The sequence below is a fragment of the Natator depressus genome, chromosome 21 (assembly GCF_965152275.1).
Source record: "Natator depressus isolate rNatDep1 chromosome 21, rNatDep2.hap1, whole genome shotgun sequence".
NCBI classification, from domain to species: Eukaryota; Metazoa; Chordata; order Testudines; family Cheloniidae; genus Natator; species Natator depressus.
The window spans coordinates 15,426,959-15,443,859 of NC_134254.1; the positions used below are offsets into that span (position 1 = coordinate 15,426,959).

A 16,901-nucleotide genomic window follows, 5' to 3' on the forward strand; every position below is an offset into this window, starting at 1 on the left:
CGGTTGAGTTATTTATAGGGGCTTGTGGTGATCTTTGGGGAAACAGCTAACTGGCTGGAATCCCAGCCCAAACTGTCACGGCAAATCCAGATTCAGTATAAATACTTCCCTTTGATCCGTATCCGCAGCAGCTCCCTGGTGGTCTGGTGGGTAGGGCGCTGACTGGGAGTCACAAAAATTAGCTTCTAATCCCACCTTTGCCACTGATCTTGGGCAGATTTCTGTGCCTCTGTTTCCCGGTTGACTATTTAGTTTGTAAATGCTTTGGGGGTAGCAACTGTGTCTCACTGTCTGCACAGCACCCGGTGTGCCGGGGCCTCCTGATGTTCCTATAATATAAAATAGCTGTGCTGAGCTCCGCAGTGTGGCTTAAATAGCTCTGCTAGGGTCTGCCCGGAGCCCGCCGAGGGGAGTGATTCCGTTGGTTTCTCTGGGCTTTGGATCAAGCTGGAATTCCAGCACTGTCAGTTGTGCCCCCGAAAGATGATGAGCTGATGTGTGACTGAGGAGTTGACTGTTGGCATGAGGGGGTGCGAATCAAGGAGCTGATATTTGTCTTAACTTGGGGCAGGTCAGAATTTGATTTTCTGGAATCCGATTTGCCATGCAGTAAGTATTTGGAGTTGCCCGGTATTAGTTGGTTAGGCCCAGTTTCAGCATGGAAGGCTGTTATTCCAAAGTGGGATGTTGGGAAATGAGTAGAGAGAGGGTATTGACATGACTCACGCTGTGAGGAGGGTAGCCCGAGGTATTGAAGACCTATTTCTTTTACTGGGGGAAGAAAAATTTAGAATAAGGATTAGTGCAAAGAAGAGCTGCTCAAAATTTTTTAAGTTTCATGGAAGTGTTAAGTACATTTTTATTCTGCTAGGTTATAACATGGAGAGATTTTAAAAAAATTTCTGGGGAAATGTATTGACTTTTTCTGAAAATTGGAACTTTTGAACACGTAAATTTCAAGTTTTATCATTGTAAGGGTTTGCCTTTGTAAACGTCCCATTCTGAAAACCCTCTGTGGCCAAGACCATCAAAACTGGCAACAGAAGAAACACAAACAACAAAAAGAAAAGGAGTACTTGTGGCACCTTAGAGACTAACCAATTTATTTGAGCATGAGCTTTCGTGAGCTACAGCTCACTGTAGCTCACGAAAGCTCATGCTCAAATAAATTGGTTAGTCTCTAAGGTGCCACAAGTACTCCTTTTCTTTTTGCGAATACAGACTAACACGGCTGTTACTCTGAAACAAACAACAAAGAAAACCCAGAAAAACAAAACTGAAACCCAGTAAACCAACCCAAAATGTTCATTGTATTTGTCAAAAAACAAACTTTCAGGAACATCACAATGTTTACAGTCACATTTGTTCATTAAAAGCGGTTGTTTTAATAAGGAGATTTAATGTTTTTTTCTTTTCTAGCCTCCGTTACTGTCCTATCTGAGCGCTTCACAGTTTCTAAAGCATTAGTGCTCGTAACACCCCGTGAAGTAGCACAGATGGGGAATTGAGGCCCAGCGGGTTTTTGTCTATCCTGCATCTGGACGTGAGCCTCCCAGCCTGGGTAGGGCTAGCGTGCTAAAAGCAGCTCTGCAGGTGTTTTAGCTCCAGTGGAGAGTCAAGCTAACCACGTGAGATCAGACCCAGGGGCTGGTGGGCTTGAGCACCCAACCCCCCCCACAGCCACGCTGCTATTTTTAACACACTAGTGCATCCGTCTCCCTGGGCTGGAAGGCTCACTTCTAGCTGTTGCCATGTCCTGAGAGATGAATCGCCAGATTTCCAAAGGTGTCTAAGGCCCGTGGCTTTAGTGGGAGTGAGGCACCTGACTTGCTTCGCTGCTTTTGCAGATGCCACTAGGTACCAATCGGCATCTTTAGATATTTCAGCTTGGAAACTCTGGCCTTATGTGACTTGACCCAGGTCTCCCGTTGCCAAGCCGGGTGCTCTGACCACTGAGCCGTCCTTCCCCAGTGTGAATGCTGTATTGACCCTTCCATCAAAAAACTTCTTGGCCAACTCCCGTAGAGAGGCTGCAATATGGAGCTTTCTCCAGCGGATCAGAGAGACCGGGCAGCTGTAGCTCTAAGCGCTGGCAAGGTGTTGCCTCGTAGTCAGAGAGATGATGAAGATGACTTTCTGGCAGATGTTCATTTAGCCCCGGTTTAGTCTGACCTGACAGAGTTGCTGAAGTGCCTCTGTGGGGTAGTAGTTAGTCACGGAGCAACGTTCATCTCCCAAGTGCACTCAGATGGGAGATGGAGATGTGGTCACAGCATGGGTTGGGGTACTTTATGCTGCCATTGGTCTAGCTAGTGCAGGTAACAATAGTAGTCAAAATGGGGCAATGTGGGCTTCAGAATCAGGACTAGCCTGCCAGGGGCAGAGCAAGGCAGCAGTATGCCCGGTTCTAGGCTGGCGTCCTGACCTCCCCTTCCTAAGCACGGCTGCAGGCGTTGGAGAACAGAGTCCCAGCACCTTGAGAAGAGGGAGAGATCCCAGACATACCATCCTCACCCCCCCACTCAGCTCAGTATGGCACTGGAACCACGAGGCGCAAAAATAAAGAGCTCGGCCAGATGTCTCTGGCATAGAACTGGAAGCTTCTGAATATGAGTCCTTGTGTCCGCAGATGGCATCTGGCTGGCTCTTAGTGACTTACCGGGGCCATCCCTAGCTGCACAACCTGCAGCAAGCCCAAATGCACCCCCTAAACCCCCACCCCCACCCCAGAGCTCTGCTTGGGCATTAACCAAACCAATCACGTACACTTGTGCAACCTGCTCCTGACCTGGAATAACTCCCTTCCATCATCAGCCGCTCAGTCTGACAATGGGCCACACTGACATAGTGAGCGATAGCGCTGAGGAAAGGAGCCAGCCGGATGGCCCTGGAGGCTTCTAATTTATCATCCCAACCGGCACGGAACAAGCCGTGGCTGCAGAAGCATGCCCACCCTGCTCATACCTCAGCCCTGGCCTGTGCAGGACCTACCTCTAGCCGGGATGAGCTCCGTATCCATGGCACGTGCTGGCCCTGATTCAGCGAAGTGCTGAAGTCCGTGGGATATAAGCACTTGCACTTGCTCAAGTGCTGTCTGGAATCAGAGCTTTCAGTCCATGGCCTCTGAGGCTGCCAATGAGTGGCCCAATTTGTGCCAGTGGGGTATGGGTGATGCAAAGCTTTTGATGACCTGGGCAGTGGTAGAAGTGGACTGAGACCTCAGACATTGAGCAGCTGGCTGATCGCCACAGCTGTGTCACTACTGACCTGGGTAGATTTGGGGACCTAACGGTTGCCTGCCACCTTCTTGTGCATGGGCAGAGTGCATGAAGCTAATGGGGGTGTGTGTGTAGGATCAGCACCACTGATAGGGTCCATCAGCTCTGCTAGAAGATGTTAGAGGGTGAAACTTCCTTCGAGCAAGGTCACATGGGCTGTAGAGCCATCTCCCAGGGGAAGTGGTGGAGGCTGCATTCGTTGATCTTTAAAGCTAGGCTGGACAGTACCCAGGGAAGTATCTAGACTAACAGGGAACTACCCGGTCTGCCTCAGTTTCCCCTCATCTCATGCTCGTTCTCTTGGCCTTCAGTGTTGAGGCGACTTGGCCCTTCAGCTGAGCCACAAAACTCCACTCCTTCCAGGGTATCACCAAGAGGCTTCTGCCGTGGTCCAAAGCTGGGCACAACCCTTTGGCCTGAAGATGAGGGCCTGGTAGGAATGGTCCTAACCCCTGATGGAGCATGCCCCAGGAGAAGATGAACCTTGTTGTATCCAGCCTCTCTACATTTCCATGACTCCTGGTGCAGAAGAGTTGGGGCAAAGGTTTCTCTCAAGGGCATTTTATTGGGATCCTTTGACATCTGGTCTGAGTGCTTCTGTTCTGTCACTGTACCAGTCTGAAGCAGAGGACGTACCATACTTTGACAGCACAAGGCTCCATCTTGACTGGTGTCCTGGCTTGAAAACCGCCAGCACTCGCTGCTTCAGCGGAAGATGTCTGGGCAATGATGGAATAAGTAGCCCATTGGAGAAATTTCTTCCTGACCCGTCAGTTACTGGTTGGCCCGTGTCCTAAGGCATGAGAGTTTATATGCTGTTCTCCGTATCCAGAGAAATGTTTGCTCCTTCTTAGAATCCTACTAAGCTCGTGGCTGCAATGATTTCTTGTGGCAATGAGTTATGCAGGCTAATGGTGTGTTTGTGTGGGAGAGTATTTCCTGTTGTTGGTTTAAACTGGCTGCCTTCCAATGGAATGAAATGTCCCTTTACTCTTCTCCAACAGAAAACTGTAAACAGGAGTCTTAGATTTCTTTTGCCTGGGCCATTAGTTAGTTGGTATGCCTTGATCAAGTCCCTTCTTAGGGACTAAAAGTACCAGGATTTAGAGTTGGTGACTGAAGTCTGGGGCCCAGCACTGAACACAGATTGTAATGAGTCGGACGAAGCCCCGAAAGGATCAGTGCTCCTGAAGACACAAACCGGAGGTGCTCAAGACATCATCTTACCATGCCGAGGGGCAGCGCTGGGTTAAATTCTTCTGCTACTCACTTCACTAGAGAATACTCTGCTTTGGCTCCAGTGGCACTGAAAGCTAGGGATAATCATAGACTTTAAGGTCAGAAGGGACCATTATGATCATTTAGTCTGACCTCCTGCACAATGCAGGCCACGGAATCTCACCCACCAACTCCTGTAACAAACCCCTAACTTATGTCTGAGCTATTGAAGTCCTCAAATTGTGGTTTAAAGACTTCAAGGTTCAGAGAATCCTCCAGCAAGTGACCCGTGCCCCACATTGCAGAGGAAGGCGAAAAACCCCCAGGGCCTCTGCCAATCTGCCCTGGGGGGAAGTTCCTTCCCAACCCCAAATATGGCGATCAGCTAAACCCTGAGCATGTGGGCAAGACTCACCAGCCAGACACCCAAGAAAGAAGTCTCTGTAATAACTCAGATCCCACCCCATCTAACATCCCATCACAGGCCATTGGGCATATCTACCACTAGTAGTCGAAGATCAATTAATTGACAAAATTAGGCTATCCCATCATGTCATCTCCTTCATAAACTCATCAAGCTTTGTCTTGAAGCCAGATATGTCTTTTGCCCCCACTGCTTCTCTTGGACGGCTGTTCCAGAACTTCACTCCTCCAATGGTTAGAAACCTTCGTCAAATTTCAAGTCTAAACTTCCTGATGGCCAGTTTATATCCATTTGTTCTTGTGTCCACATTGGTACTGAGTTTAAATAATTCCTCTCCCTCCCTGGTATTTATCCCTCTGATATATTTATAGAGAGCAATCATATCTCCCCTCAGCCTTCTTTTGGTTAGGCTAAACAAGCCAAGCTCCTTGAGTCTCCTTTCATAGGACAGGGTTTCCATTCCTCGGATCATCCTAGTAGCCCTTCTCTGCACCTGTTCCAGTTTGAATTCATCCTTCTTAAACATGGGAGACCAGAACTGCACACAGTATTCCAGGTGAGGTCTCACCAGTGCCTTGCATAACGGTGCTAACCCCTCCTTATCTCTACTGGAAATACCTCGCCTGATGCATCCCAAGACCGCATTAGCTTTTTTCACGGCCACATCACATTGGTGGCTCATAGTCATCCTGTGATCAACCAATACGCCTAGGTCCTTCTCCTCTTCTGTTACTTCCGTCCCCAGTTTATAACAGAAATTCTTGTTATTAATCCCTAAATGCATGACCTTGCACTTTTCACTATTAAATTTCATCCTATTACTATGCTCCCCTGTCACCAGGGTGAGGGGTCAGTGCTGATCCATTGGAGCGATGCCGACTTATACCAGCTGGGGACCCAGCCCATGATGTTTGTTGTGGGGCTCTCTGGCTCATTGCACGTATGGGGGAAAAGCGGGACGGTGCAGGGCAGTGCTGGTGTTTTACTGCCCCAGCCTCGAATTGATTAGGGCAAGTGAAAATGATTTGTGATTCCGCCTGCATTTGGAGCTCACTCCCACCCAGACCCTGAAAGGTATTTTAGCTCCCATGGGAGTTAGGAGCCTAAATACCTTTCAGGATCTGGGCCTCAGAGCCCTGGAGGCAGAGGCACCAAAAATGACATGCAGGATTATTTCACAGCTGTTAATCAATTGTCCTTTAACTGAATGGTTCTCAACCAGGGGTGAGCAAGTTTCAGGGGGTCCGCTAAGGCCTCAGTGTTAGACTCACTGGGGCCCAGGTCAAAAGCCTAAGCCCTGCTGTGCAGGGCTGAAGCCCAGGGCTCTGAGCCCCACCACCCGGGGCTGAAGCAGAAGCCTGAGCAACTTAGCTTCACGGGGGGCCCCTGTGGTGAGGGGTTCCTGGCAATTGCCCTGCTTGCTACCCCTTAACGCCGTCCCTGGAAGAAAAAAGTTGAGAACCCCTGCAGTAGTCTGTATGGGAAGTGCTGGGATGGGGCTGGGAGGCGACCAATAGCAAAGCGCTTGCATGAATCTGGTTACTATGCTGTATTCCGCAGTGCAATAGCTAAGCCTGGAGACTTACAGAGAGGTGTGAGTGTGAGTTCACGTTTGTGGTAAATTAAGATATTCTAATAGTCTGAAGCAGGGCCAGATTTAGGGGCAGGCAATGCCTGGGGTGCTGGGTTTGTGGGGCGCTGGGCTCGGAGGGCTGGTTTTGTTGTTCGCGACAAAGGGGAAAAGAGAAAGTTTGAGGTGACACGTTTTGGGTGTTCCGTAGGTGAAGTAATTTGTCACGAACCTCCTAGAATGTAGAATCTCGTGGAACCTCCCAGACTTCGAGAACTACATTTTCCTTGAACCTCCTAGAACGTTGTCAGCGAGGCCCTCGCGGGTAGGTAAGGGGCGTCGCCAGTCAGCCAGTGAGATGTAAGAACGAAGAGACGTGAGAGCCCAGTTGAGATATTGTGAACCTTGTTTTGTTGTGTAATTGTGAAAGTGTATTTGTGTTTTAAGACTTGAAGAGTGTGAGTAGCGACTAATAAAGGACATATTTAATGATACACCAGAGTAGGGTGACCAGATGTCCCGATTTTATTGGGACAGTCCCGATATTTGGAGCTTTTTCTTACCAGAGGTACCTATTACCCCCCATTCCCGTCCCGATTTTTCACACTTGCTCTCTGGTCACCCTACACCAGAGATATCTATCAAACCCCTGTCTACTCAACGATATAAAAGAAACACCGTTACTTCTTTTGCCAGGCTTGACGCGTAAAGTTGGATGACTTTCTAAGACTGCGGAACATAGACTTTTGCTCTCCCTAATCATTTGCTCTCCCTAATATTTCCCCCCATAGAAAATAAAAGATACTTATTCTTAACATTAAAAAGTTTCTATAAGCTTAGAGGAAATAGGTTTTTTTTTAATTTGCTTATATATGGCATGAATAAATACAGATTTACAGATCCTAGCGTGCAAATTTATCGTCTTTTATGACAGGGATAAATCATGCATGCAAATCAAACTGTGCATCAAAGTCATGAAATGGGCTACAAATGCAATAAAAATAAGGTATTCAAAAGTTTAACAAATGGAGGGTGGATGCCATTTGGTCTAGGGCCAGCCCTAGTCTGAAGGAGGATAAAACCAGTGGTCGGCACTGCTCAGGGTGGAGGAGGGGGCAGTAGAGGGTAGGTTGGGATTGGTGCTGCTCGGGGTTGGAGGGGAGGTTGATGCAGTTGGGGGGCTGGGGTGGGCGAGGGGAGGTTGTCACTGCTGTTGGGGGCTGTGGTAGGGGAGGTTGAGGCTGCTGGGGAGCTGGCATGGGGGAGGGGAGGTTGACACTGCTTGGACCCCCCACAAGAATGAGGCCTGAGGAGGGATTGGATGGAGGGTGCATGGAGCACCACTCCAGGGGGATGAGCCTGGCAGAGCAGGTCTCCTGTGCGGAGGTGCAGAGAGACTTTTAGAAGGGCTAGGAAGGGCTAGGAAATGGGGGATGGGCCTTCTGCCCTAGAGAGGGGCAGGGCCCCTGCCTAGCCTCCCTGGCGGGATGTGGCTATGCTGGCAAACGCGTTCTCACTGCAGTTTTGTAACCAGACCCCCACAAAGGGTCCAGTGAGTTTAGGAGAACAGGCCGTGTTAGCGGCTCATGGATAGTCCGGGGCGGGTGGGGGTGGGGGCGAGCTGGCTGTGGTGATGTGGGGCTAGGAATTCTGATCTGTGTTAATTTCTGGATGCTGTACGTGACCGTGACATGGGAGAGGTTTACTGTCTGCCCCTGGGGGGTTAGGTGAATAGCAGGGAGGTAGCACAATGGATTGGGATAGAACACCTTAGGGTAAACAGGGCAGGTGGATAGGAGACAGGGCCACAGCCACTAAGCTGTGAAGATGCTGATTGCGGGTCCCAGCCTGAGTTACACAGCTGTTTTGCCCAGGCTGGGAATAGAGGCGTCCAAAGGACTGAAACAGTTAGGGTGACTGCGTAGGGAAGTTAACAGCCCCTTGACTCAGACCCAGGCCCTGCAGGATGGGTCGGAAGTAGGTGGGCCTGCCTAAGCTGTCAGGGGGATGCTGAGGATTAGGTTAGACAGCCACGCTCATAGGCCTGTTGTTATGTTAAAATCCTCATTTGTGCTGTGCTGCAAAGATTGAGCCGTCCTTTGGTTTAAGAAAGCTATGCAGTCAGCACTTCAACCATCATCCTAGCTGGCGCGGGGAAGTCGTGCAGGCACTGAGCCCGGTTCGATCTGCTGAGAGATCACGGCCAGTTCCCAGGGGCTGTAGCCAGAGGCCATGTCCAGGACCAAGAGAGTTGTGGGATCCCACCCCAGCAAGACGAAAGAAAGAGGCTTAATGCCTGGAGGCTGGGGGAGGGGGGAGGGTTGCATACAGAGAGAGATCAGAGATGCAGCTAGCTCTGTAACCACAACACCAACCAGGACCAGCTAACATCTCTCTAAACACAACTCACCCTGTCTACACTAAGTGCAAAGCCCTGTTTAGACTCAAGTGAGTTAAAATGCATTGGGCCTTGTCTACACGCAAACGTGCACTGGTTTAGTGAAACCAGTTTAGTCAAACGGTGCAGACTCCTGTGTGGATGCTCTGACTTCAGTTGAAGAGCAGCTGAGTTTGGGTGAGTTTAACCTCATGAATTGAAACAAGCATGGTTTAAACCAAAATGAGGGCATCCACCTGGCCTTTCGCCCTGATTTAACTAAACCGGATTAAAATGCATAGATTCCAAGGTCAGAGGGGATACTGTGATCATCTAGTCTGACCTCCTGCATAGCACAGGCCAGAGAACTTCCCCCAAATAATTTCTGTTTGAATTAGAGCAGATCTTTTAGAAAAACATCCCATCTTGAATTAAAAATTGCCAGTGAGGGAGAATCCACTTATAAATAACACCCAGTTAAATCGGTGCCCTGTTGTTATAGACTTGCCTTTATCAAATACCTTTTAAACCCCCCATTTCATGACTCTAGATGGGCTGCAAATCAAAATCGTTCTAACCCATGTTCCTCTTTTCATGCAGTTTGAAACCACACAACAGCTGTGTTATTACTGTAGTGCCCACGAATCCCAGTCATGGACCAGCTCCCGGCTGTGCCAGGAGCTGTACAGGTGCAACTAAAAGTTGGCCCCTGCCCCAGGCCACGTCTACACTACCCGCCGCATAGGTGGGTAGTGATCGATCTATCGGGGATCGGTTTAGCGCGTCTAGTGTAGACGCGATAAATCGATCCCGGATCGCTCTGCCGTCGACTCCGGAACTCCACCAGGGTGAGAGGCGGAAGTGGAGTCTACCGGGAAGCGGCAGCCGTCGATCCCGCGCCATGAGGACGCGACATAAGTGATTCTAAGTCAATCTAAGATACGTCGATTTCAGCTACGCTATTCTCGTAGCTGAAGTTGCGTATCTTAGATCGATCGCCCCCTCCCCCCCCCTCCCCCCCCCGCTAGTGTAGACCAGGCCCCAGAGAACTTACCTGGAAATCCTTCCCCCTCTAAACTACCAGTTTCTGCCTGGTGTACATTTGAGCTAAGACTGGCTGTAATGATTTCACGTTCTTTCCCATTTGACTATTTTGGAGGATTAGTCCGGTTAGCTGATTCCTCGTGGCTTTTTCTATTATTATTATTATTTATTATTTTCACCACTTTCTCATTTTCTTGCTCCAGAATGAATCTGTCCCATTTCCCTGTGTAAGGGCTTCATCAGTTCCTGACACGTCCAGGGTTTAATTACGGCATGTTTTGAAAGTGCAGTGTTCTTTCTAAGGGCCCGTCTACGCGATGTTTGTTTCAGTTTTGACCATTTGATTGGATTTTTTAAAGTAAAGTTAAAGGAAACTTTGAGATGAAAAGTCATTTTGAACTAAACAAATTAAATGTTTTGACTTTGGGGGAATTGTTTTTGAACTGAACAGTTAGTCAAAGCCGACATGAGTTCACAAAACATCTTGGTGTCATCGAATCTGCATTTGTCTCCGATAAATTTTTTTGCCTGAAAATGTTTTGCCTGGCACTGTGTATGGACTCGAGCAGTTCCACAAGGCAGTGAGAAAGCCCATGGCTATGCCCATCTTATTTCTTGTTGCTTTGCTCTGTTTAGGTCTCCTGTCTCTCTCACCCGTCACGAGATTCCCACAGTACCGAACAACTGGTAAACCTGAGTGGCTGTGGTAAGTCCTGTCAGCTTTATTCTGGTCTCTGAGAACATCTTGAGCTGAATCCAACTCATGGTGTAATAATAACTCCACTGGTGTCAGTGGAATTTGGCCCCTAAGTGTGACCTGAGAAACTGCCAGGTTCTTTTAATATTAACCTGATCCCGAACAAGTGACGTGTGATGTAGTATGTTAACGTTTTATTGTAACTTTGCCTTAACAAAATGTTTCTTAAAAAGGGTGCGCGGGGGACCGGACCTTCTCTGGACCAGAGGGGTAGCTCAGTACTGCACACTTGTATTTGCTGATCCATAGTGTTCGTTCTCCACGTAATCTTCCAGCACAGACCAGTCTGACCAATAACACACACAGGCACAAGCCTGTATGTTACTAAGGAAGTTTTACCCAAGGAGTTCATTGTGGGTGTCACAGTTCAGGGCAACTGCACTTGTATTTCTCCCCCATAGTCCAGCCAGGGCACCCACTCTCAGGCTCCTGGCTCCTTAGCCATCACTTCTCTTGGGGTAGAGGCCTGTGTCTCTCTCCCTCCCGACTGGGTTTTTCCAGGCCCTACAGTTCCCTGCCTACACTGTGTTATGCCCAACAAGTCAGGTGGCCTAAGCAGGCCAGCGTCTGTATTTTGCTTTCTCCCCAGAGGCTGTAAATAGCATAATGGCCTGCAGTTATAAGTTACCCCGCAGCTCTTTGTAAGCAAGCACATTTATTGTTAAGGTGAAAGCGTTGCAGAGAAAATGCATTAAAAACAAGTTCCTATGCACATGCTAAAAGCTAACCTGACATCACTCATCAATCCTGTGGGGCCCCCCCTTGGACAGAAGGTCCCGTCTGTTTGCTGGATCAGAAAGCAGGCACTAAGTTAGACTATTTATCCAAAAGTCCTTTCTTTGCCTGGTGGGCTCTGGAGAATCCAGGTGGAACAAGTATATGCAGCCTCCCCAGGTGGTGATACCCCTCTGGAGTTGTTACAATCTGAGTGAATTTGCCTCAACACCCCATAAAGTTCTTAGTTCCTAGTGGGCATTGGTCACCCTCCCTCATGGAATTACATACAAGCCCTGACCCACAATGATACATAAACTTAATACAGTAAGATCTCCCAAAGGTATTACTGGAATTTGCCGTATCAGTCACAACAAACAGTCCCCAGTCTATGAGCCCTACAAATCTTGGGTTGATTGAGGTTATCTCTGGCGATGCACTGTCAATATTTCTACAAAGATCTGCCTTTGCCCCCATGTACAGCAGCCTCCTGAAGTTCAGCAAATAGTGTGTGAGGGGTAACCAGTGGGGCCAAGTCAGCCCCTTTTCCTTGCTCACAGAATCACTCTGACCCGATGCAGTTTCCTCGATTCACAGTCATTGGTTTATTTAAATCTGCGGACCAGTCGCCAATCTATGGACCAGCTGGATTGATTAGGTGCAATCAGTTGGCCAAGTCACATGGTGGTGTTCCTGTCCCCTGCCTGGAGGAACCTGCAAACACCTCAGGTGTGAACATTTTTCATGGATAACTCTGATGTTTGAAAAAGGACTCGCTTGCTTTAATGTTGGTGGACAGCAGGCTCAAAAAGGGTGGGATTGTAGCCAGAGGGCAGGGTTGTGGAGTGGAAGCCAGGAGACCAATGCTATAGTCACCGCTCTGGGGCGGACCTTGGACAAATCCTTTTTTCTCTTTGTTCTTCAGTTTCTTCCCTTATAAAATGGGGGCTAATGATATGGATACACACACCCTTTGTACAGTGCTTTCGCACTGATGGATGATAGGAGCTGAATAATGTCTCCTCCTCTCTGTGACCGAAGAGCGAACACACCGACAAGTATTTACGAGTAATGTTCACACCCTCTCCTGAAAACGGGATTGGGTATACTGGGAATGTAGCTCAGTGACTATCCCTGGGGAGACTTCCTTCTCTTGGAAACACTTGCATTTCAGCTGTGGGTTTATGGGCCTTGGGATAAGTTGTCTAGGAGTCGATTTAGCAGCAGCAAGAGTGGGGAGTCCCTATCAGAGGCAGGAAAATCACCCAACTTGCTTCAATGTCTGGGAGTGTTTATGCAGGATATTTATCCCAGGCTGACAGCTGCTCTCACAGCACATGTGCTTGTGCTTCCGGGCAGAGCATTAGAGTGTTACCAGTGATTTTTTTTTTTTTTTGCCCGTTTATTTCCATGAGAGCTGGGTCTGAGCCACAAAGTCAGATCTGGGTCAAAGCTTTCTCCTATAGTGATCCAGGTGTTGGTTCCGGCCCATCTTGACTCTGCCTGATGCTGGCCGTTTGACAATGACCCTTTTATCTAGAGAGGTGGAATAAGTGCCTGGCAAGGCTACGGGATGTGAGTAATGTGAATTCCTGCGGTATGCAGTGTAATGGCCCGAGTCAGGATGAGCTCAGCTGCTCTTCGCTGGGAGACAATATGTAATTCCGCAAGAATTCCACTGGCTCACCCTTTAATTAAAGGAGCATATTTAGAGTTAATGAAAGTGACAGTCCGCTCATGGTAGCATGGGTGAGGGATTGTGCAGCCGGTGCTGTGAAATCTTCCCTCAGACAACTCTCCAATGGCCCTTGCTCCCCACTGCTATCCCAGCCCTGGGGTCCTTGCACTCAGCTTTGCCAATGCCCTTCAAGCCTGACTCACCATCCCCCTGCTATTCTGGGGCTACACGTAGCTCTGCTGGTGCCCCTCAGTCCTGACCTGCAGCCCCTGGCTATTCCAGCCCTTTAAGGAGTGTCTGCAGGGGTTCATTGAAACCGAACCTTAATGTGATCCTTTTGAACATTGCTCATCGTTATCAAAAGATGCAATGTGATTACAGTACTTGGGCAAGTGGGGCAACAGGCTTCCCTGGTCCATGTGATGCCGGGTTACTCCCGGTCAGTGTTAAAGGCACAACAGCAAACTATCCCGACATGTAGGAAAGCTAGGAAGCATAGTAAGAGCCACTATGACGGCATCAGGAGGTCTCCAAAATCCTACAAAAAGTGGAAACATGGACCGATTACTAAGGATGAATACTAGGGTTGTCAAGCAATTAAAAAAATGAATCACGATTAATCACATGATTAATTGCGCTGTTAAACAATAAGAATACCATGTATTTAAATATTTTTGGATGTTTTCTACATTTTCAAATATTGATTTCAATTACAACACAGACTACAAAGAGTATAGTGCTCACTTTATATTTATTTTTCATTACAAATATTTGAACTTTCATAAACAAAAGAAATAGCATTTTTCAATTCACCTCATACAAGTACTGTAGTGCAATTGCTTTATCATGAAAGTTGAACTTACAAATGTAGAATTATGTACAAAAAAACCTGCATTCAAAAATAAAATAATGTAAAACTTTAGAGCCTACAAGTCCACTCAGTCCTACTTTTTGTTTGGCCAATTGCTCAGACAAACAAGTTTGTGTACATTTACGGGAGATAATGCTGCCCGCTTCTTGTTTACAGTGTCACCTGAAAGTGAGAACAGGCGTTCACATGGCACTGTCGTAGCCAGCGTCGCAAGATATTTACGTGCCAGATGCACTAAAGATTCATATGTCCCTTCATGCTTCAACCACCATTCCAGAGGACGTGCTTCCATGCTGATGGCGGGTTCTGCTCGATAATGATCCAAAGCAGAGCGGACTGACACATGTTCATTTCGTCATCTGATCAGATGCCACCAGCAGAAGGTTGATTTTCTTTTTTGGTGGTTCTGGTTCTGTAGTTTCCGCATTGGAGTGTTGCTCTCTTAAGACTTCTGTAATCATGCTCCACACCTCACCCTCTCAGGTTTTGGAAGGCACTTCAGATTCTTAAACCTTGGGTCAAGTGCTGTAGCTATTTTTAGAAATCTCACATTGGTACCTTCTTTGCGTTTTGTCAAATCTGCAGTGAAAGTGTTCTTAAAATGAACATGTGCTGGGTCATCATCCGAGCCTGCTATAACATGAGCTATCTGGCAGAATGCAGGTAAAACAGAGCAGGAGACCTACTATTCTCCCCCAAGGAGTTCAGTCACAAATTTAATAAACGCATTATTTTTTTAAAGAGCATCATCAGCATAGAAGCATGTCCTCTGGAATGGTGGCCGAAGCATGAAGGGGCATACGAACGTTTAACATATCTGGCATGTAAATACCCTGCAACGCTGGCTACAAAAGTGCCATGAGAGAGCCTATTCTCACTTTCTGGTGACACTGTAAATAAGAAGAGGGCAGCATTATCTCCAGTAAATGTAAATAACCTTGTTTGTCTTAGCGAGTGGCTGAACAAGAAGTAGGACTGAGTGGACTTGTAGGCTCTAAAGTTTTACATTGTTTTATTTTTGAGGGCAGTTATGTAACCAAAAAAAATCTAAATTTTTAAGTTACACTTCCACAATAAAGAGATTGCTCTACAGTCCTTGTATGAGATGAATTGAAAAATACTAGCTTTTTATCATGTTTACAGTGCAAATATTTGTAATAAAAATAATATAAAGTGAGCACTGCACACTTTGTATTTTGTGTTATAATAGAAATCAATATATTTGAAAATGTAGAAAAACGTGCAAAAATATTTAATTTCAATTGGTATTCTATTGTTTAACAGTGCAATTAATCACGATTAATTTTTTTAATCGCAATTAATTTTTTGAGTTAATCACGTGAGTTAACTGTGATTAATCGACAGCCCTAATGAATACAGAAGAATAGCATAAACAGGGGAGGACAAAATCAGAAAGGCCAAGACACAAAATGAATTACACCTAGCAAGGGACGTAAAACGCAGTCAGAAGAGGTTCTGTAAATACATTAAGATCGAGAGAAAGACAAAGAGCAGTGTAGCTCACTATGTAGCAGGGAAGGAGAGCTAATAACGGATGTCACGAAGAAGGTGGAGGTGTTTCATGCGTATTTTGCTGCAGTCTTCATTTTATAGGTGAAAAGGGGCCTGATACTCAACACAATATTAACAACAAAGGGGAGGAAACAGAAGCCAGAATAGAGAAAGAACAAGTTTAAGAATATCTAGATAACTTTAGATATATTCAAGTCATCAGGGCCTGCCAAAACACATGATCTATGATGAAAGGTTAAAAAAAACTGGGAACTTTAGTATTGATGAAAGATGATTGAGGGGGAACCTGGTAAGTCTTCCGATATGTTAAGGGCTGTTATAAAGAGGATGGAGATCAATTGTTCTCCATGTCCACTGAAGAAGGTAGGACACGAAATAATGGGCTTAATCTGCAGCAAGGGAGATTGAGGTTAGATATTAGGAAAAACTTTCTAACTCTAAGGATAGTTAAGCTCTGGAACAGGCTTCTGAGGAAGGTTGTGGAAACCCTGCTCACTAGAGGTTTTTAAGAACAGGTTGGCTAAACACCTGTCAGGAATGGTCTAGGTTTACTTGGTACTATTTCAGTGTGAGGGTGGGGAATGGTCTAGATGACCTCTCACGGTACCTTCTAGCCCTAAATTTCTATGATTTTAATATTCTAGGTTTGAAAATAAACACTTAAGCTCTAACTGAATTGCACCTCACATAATTAGCTTGTGGAACTCATTGGCACAAGATATTGGAGTCAAGAGCTTAGAAATATTTGGGGAAAAGTAGATCTTTGTATGGATAATGAGAACATCCAAGGAGGTAAGAATGGAAAGGATAAAATGTATGAAAGGTATAAACTCTCCTGTGTCAGGGCACGAGCCAAACTCTGACAGTCAGGAAGTAAGTCCTGCCCTGGGCTGGTTTCTCCATCCTTGTCCCCTGGGCCGGGGGGAGAAGGGGTGTCTTGCGCTCTCCTCTAAAGCAGTTGGTGCTGGGCACTCTCACAGCCAAGATATCAGGCTAGATGGACCCCTAGTCTGATCTGGTTTGCCACTGCCTGTTATAACTGCTGCAGAGAAGTAAGTCAAGGTGCCCATAAAGACAACTGTGTATTCCAGCTATTGATATAGGGGTGTTTGTGATGGAATGGCTACCACGATGAGCACATTGTCCTATAGTCATCTGTCTCCCGAGGGCTCCACCCCTCTATCTCAAGCTCATCACCATGCTGTCTCAGCTCCTTATGGGTTCTAAAAAGGAGCCCCCAGATTTTGCGGCTGGCTCCCAGAGGCTAGGAGCATTGCTTCTACTGCAGCTAGTGCTAGGGAAGTATGTGCTCTTGGGACCAAAGGTCTCTCTGGGTGCAGCATGTGTCTAAGGCAGTTAGTGAGGTGATGTCTGGGTAGCAGAGGGATTATGCGTCCGTGTGCTCCTGCGGCTCTGTAGTGTGTGGCTGACCCTGCC

General features: G+C 47.1%; 1 protein-coding gene across 3 annotated transcripts in view; it reads left to right on the plus strand.

Moving 5' to 3' along the window:
* Positions 1-16,901, plus strand: part of SYT2 (synaptotagmin 2) — a 187,938-nt gene that overhangs the window by 113,828 nt on the left and 57,209 nt on the right. For all 3 annotated transcript variants that reach the window (XM_074935839.1, XM_074935841.1, XM_074935840.1), the window contains exon 2: positions 10,548-10,617. The gene's annotated coding sequence lies outside the window, so the exon portion shown is untranslated. The remainder of the gene's footprint in view (positions 1-10,547; positions 10,618-16,901) is intronic.